Raw genomic sequence first — 5490 nt, 5'->3', positions numbered from 1 at the left:
ACAGCTCTTGGTACTTTTGCTGTGTTCAACTATTTTGCTTTCAAGATATGAGATGGACTCATCAGTATGTACAAGGGCAACAACTAACTCAACAATATCTTTTAAAACTATTAATACAAGCCATGCTGGCTCATTTTCTGGCACACGATGTCCTATTAAAAATGGGAGCAACCTCAGCAAATTCCAGTTTTCATGGGCATTGCCTCCAATTGTTTTCAGACCCAAGAGTCTCTGTGGCACAATATGTGGCTTATTTGTTTTGTCTGACCATTTATAGGGGAATGACAATATAGCTTTATTTAGCTCATCTATTGTAAAAAACTTCTTGGATATCAGTGATGCTAAGCAATGAGCCACCTCTACTGGCACAATACCCTCAAATAAGTCGTGAGCAATGTCAGGAGGAAAACCAGAGACTACATGAAAATGGGACAATTGTTTTGCAAAAACACAATGTTGTTTAACCCCCAAGTACTGTGCGCTGTTCTCAGAGGGTTTTTTTAAAGTTCTGCATGAACTGCTTTAGTTCGGAGGCAAAAAACCCTGAAGCAACACCGTGAGAATTGATATCACAATGTTTTGCTGTGCAAAACCGACAGAAGTAATCACCAGAAAATTTTTCAACAAAGCCAGCAATGCTGTGTGCTCCCAAATTATCAGCCACAATGCTATGCAAAGTACCTTTAAGAGATTTCCCTAACAAAGCAATATACACACCATGGTCCTCCAAACTTTTAAGATCTTCCACAAGAGGTTCCAAAACTTTGTCATAACCATATGCTCTAACATCATCACTTTTACAAAGCACAGCGAGATAAATAGATGATAAAGCAGAGTGACAGCCTGGGGGCAGGTTTGCTAGTATCCAATAAACACCAAAAAGCTTGTGCTTCTTTTGAGACGTCCCTAGGGGATTGCAGGTCTCAAAATCCTCCACATACAAACAAAGTGATATACGCAACTCATCAGAATTCAAGAAACAGTTGTTTTTGAAATGATAGCCATCTTTAACAGACCTGTACTCATAAGATGGGTCAACTTCAATTTCGTCCTTTCCTGTATGACTTTCACCCTAACCCACATGAGCATATTCAGCACCTGGGAGCAGTACTGGAGACCTTGCGGGTACAAAACTTGAAGGCAAAGTTGGAAAAATGCTGTTTTCTGCAGGTAAAGAGGTAAAGTACTTTGGGCATGTGAACTCCAAGGATGGAGTAGCTACAGACCCAGATAAAATATCTGCTGTGTCTAATTCGCAAACTCCTAGCTCTGTTGCTGAATTGAGGTCATTGTTGGGGTTTGCTAGTTACTATCGCTGCTTTGTTCCAGGTTTTGCATCCCTAGCTGCTCCGCTTCACCAGCTGGTGGCCGAGCTGGCTCGGACTAAGCACAAACGCCCCTCCAAGCGTACACTGCAGGACTGAGCAGTATGAAAATATGTTTCAAGAGTTGAAGGCTTGGTTGGTGAATTCCCCCGTATTGGCTTATGCTAATTTTTCACAACCTTTTATCTTGGAGGTTGATGCCAGTCACTGGGTTCTGGGTGCAGTGCTTACACAACAGCAAGCCGATGGCAAGGTGCGTCCTATAGTTTATGCTAGTCGAGGACTAAAGCCCACAGAGCGTAACGTGTCCAGCTACAGCTCCATGAAACTTGAATTCTTAGCTTTGAAATGGGCCATGACTGGAAAATTTAGAGAATATCTGCTGGGTAACAAATGTGTCGTCTATACAGACAACAACCCCTTGAGCCATCTGACCACAGCAAAGCTCGGAGCTTTGGATCAGCGCCAGGCTGCTCAGCTTTCCTCTTTTGATTTTTCAATTAAGTATCGTCCAGGCCATATAAATGGCAATGCAGATGCTTTGTCCCGACAGTGTCAGCCATCAGAGCAAACTGTGTCATTAGAGACACTGCTCCCTGGTATTTCCCTTCCAGAGTCTTTAGTCCAAACCGTTTTACCACCCCAGCAAGTAATCCAATCTATGATTTCGGTTTTACCCTCTTGCAGACCTTGCTACTTTGCAGAGGGATGACCCCATGATTAGTGGCTTTTTGAAGTTTTGGTGCAGAGGAACTGGCCCCACTCACCAGGAGAGCAGAGATTTGTCAGCAGCAGTGCTGGAAATGTTGCGCCAGTGGAGGAAACTGGTAGAGAGGGCGTCTTCTATCGGCAGATTTTTCAGTCAGATGGAGGGGGGAGGAACCTGTGTGCCAATTAGTGGTCCCTCAGAGTCTCAAGAATGAGGTTTTACATGGCTTGCATAATGACCATGGTCACCAGGGAACTGACAGGACTGCAGACATGATACGCAAGAGGTGTTATTGGCCAGGTATGTTCAAAGAGGTTCAGGATTACTGTCAGCAATGTGAACGTTGTGCACAGGCTAAAGCAGTTTACCCCAAACCTAAAACAACCATGGGTCACCTCATGGCTGCGAGGCCCAATCAGATTCTGGCAGTTGATTTCTCATGCCTTGAACCCTCAGTTGATGGCCGTGAAAATGTATTGGTTCTTACTGATGTGTTTTCAAAGTTTACTCAGGCCATTGCTACTAAGGATCAAAAGGCAACTACTGTGGCCAGTGTTTTGGTTTTATGACTGGTTTTATTGCTATGGTGTCCCCTCTAGGATCCACTCTGAGGGGAGGAGTTTTGAAGGATGTTAAGTATAATTGTTGAATATTGTCATTGTGGTTCTTAAATTTGTAAAGTAGTAGTTCAAGCAGTAGGATCAAAGCCATTCCTTTGTCTCTGACCACCTCTCCAGCCACTCTGGTGCTGGGGGAGGTTTTATTGTAGATACAGCCTATCTGAAAGATCTGTTGTAAGCTTACAACCAGTGTTGTAAGCTTCCTGCTTTTATGACCCTTTTGGTGAGCAGGAGGTCACACAAACGCACCCCCATGACACACACACACACACATGCATACAGGTGCACACACATACACACACATAGTGCCTTGTCTTTGTAACCAAGGGGGGGTTTCCGGAGGGAGGTGCTTGTGCTGTGATAAAAAGGCTACGGGGACAGCTGCTCTTTGAAGGATTTGGGATAGAGACAGGTGATGAGCATTATGCTCGACCGCCTGGTTTTGACCAAGGCTTCCCTCGTTAGCGAGTTAAAAACTGGTTGAAGATGTTCTGTTATGTCTTGTCTTCTTCATGAGGAATAAGTCTCTAAACTAGCGGGGCCTGTGGAAACACAGACCCAACACAGGAGCAGTAGTTTAGCAGCTGTGCCAGTTATATGGTGTGGAAAAGACTCGCACCACACCATACCACCCACAAGGTAATGGCCAGTGTGAGCGTTTTAATCGGACTCTGCATGATCTGTTGAGAACCCTGCCCCCTGAGCAAAAGCGTCATTGGCCCATGTATTTGCAGCAGCTTACCTTTGCTTACAATACCACAATCCATCAAACTACGGGTGAGTCACCCTATTTTCTTATGTTTGGCCAAGAGCCCCAGCTCCCAAATGATTTCCTGTTAGGCCGAGTAGAGGAACCCACACAAGGCCCGGTGCACACTTGGGTCCAAGAGCATCAGCAACGTCTTGATGTTGCTTATAAAGGTGTGAGAAACCGCACCCAAGCAGCAGCGACGCTGCGTGCAGATCGTCAACCTGCCCCAGCTTCTGACTCCTTGCCATTGCATCAGTTAGTGTATTTGAGAGATCATAGCATTCAGGGCCGGAATAAAATCCAAGATTTTTGGGGTGCTACACCATATTGTATTGTCCGTGTCCCTGCTGACTCTGGTCCTGTGTATACAGTGGCCCCACTCCATGATCCAGAACAGAAAAGGCAGGTTAATAGACAATTGATTAAGCCGATCCCGGCTGATGTCTGTGAGAAAATCAGAGGGGAGCTCCAGCAAACTCCTAACCCTAGGAGATCACCTGAGCAGTTATCCCTGTCTGAGGATGCTGGAGACTATTATGTGTGGCAACGAAGGAAGTCCCCAAGAGGTAATCCCCAAAAATTTATTAACGGATTCTGCACCTTGTCCCCAACAACCCCCAGAGGACCTGGCTATGGTAATGAGGCCACAGTCCAGAGGGACTGAGCCTGGTAACCTGACCCAACAGTTTAGTGTGCCCACTCCATTTGCTGAAAGTTACAGTACAGGTACAGTTAGAAGACACGCTCAACTGCTGGCCACCACTCCAATCCACACCACCTGCCCCAATCAGCTGAAGCCAGGCCACCTAGTGTACATTCAGTTACAGCTTTTTACAGACCGTGGCTTTAAAGTTTCATTGTCGGGTCGCCAATGCAAAAACCAGGGGAGAGAATGTGAAAGGTGAGACCTGAGTATGGGAACCGCCCCTGGTAGGCGGAGCTGGTCTGTGTCCCTTTAGTAAGCTCAGGTGTGGGCAATTAGGTATTCTCTAGCAAACCTGAAGCTGCAAGTGCTTGGTCCAAGTTGGTATTTTTTCTTTCTATGAAAGCTTGATGCGGGCCCCCCTAAACTTCTGTTAGAACGCTGGGAAAAACTGCGTTCCTGTGAGAACAGTGTAGTGGACTTCACCGCCACTGACCCACATTTATTAGGGTGTGATGCGAACTTGTGGACAGAGTAGCGAGCTGCTGCTTTGCCAAGTGGATTTCTGGCTGCGGGCTAAGGACGCAACACATCAGTGTGTTTTAATTTGTTTTAACCTGGTGTAATTCGACAGACTGTAACTGCTGCGGCTGTCGATTTTGTTTGTTTGTTTTATTTTTCTGTATCAGTAGGCACCACAGATATTCATTGTTTTTAGTGTTTTACCTTTTTATATATATATTAATATATATATAGCTGCCGACGGTGAAGGCGCTGCGTGGAAAACAAATCCTTTTTTTGTCTTGCCGCGTTTTGCATGCACAGCAGTGGGCCCGAGTGAAGACGGCACTGAAGATTTGCCTTTTTTTTATAGTGTCCTGCCCATTTGGGGTTCTCTGTGAGTTGCCGTCCCTTTTTAACATGCGTGATATGTTGATTTGTTCTTAACCGGTTCCCCGCAGCACTTATCCTGTCTCACGGGCAATCATACAATTTTATCTTTTTTTTTTCATATTTAATAAAGTAAAGTTTTTAATTGTTTTTAGGTGCCGCTGTTACAGTTACTTCTATTTTGTATTAAAATGAAACCCTTTTTAACTGACTGTGCGCCTATTTTAAATAGGTACCGACCACGGGTCACAATTAAGGCCTTCTATGTCTTAAATGTGCATGGGCGTCCAAAGTGTAGGTGTTTGAGTTTGTAATAAATAAGTAGCTCCAATCTACCTTTAACTGATACTGAGCACACTTTACACTGCTGCATTCACTGGAGAAGGAGGAGAGGGAGAGAGACAGTTTTATTAACATTTGCAATGCAATTTAGTAGAGCTTAAATGTACTTAAACCCCTTAAGTACTGCCCTATGTATAGTTCAAACACTCACCTCTCCTACAGAGCCTTTAGGATGGAGGTAAATTTTGTTTCACAGGCAGAATAAGATA

This window comes from Neolamprologus brichardi, chromosome 14 (assembly GCF_056152115.1).
Source record: "Neolamprologus brichardi isolate AB-2024 chromosome 14, ASM5615211v1, whole genome shotgun sequence".
NCBI lineage: Eukaryota > Metazoa > Chordata > Actinopteri > Cichliformes > Cichlidae > Neolamprologus > Neolamprologus brichardi.
This window is presented reverse-complemented; position numbering follows the sequence as displayed.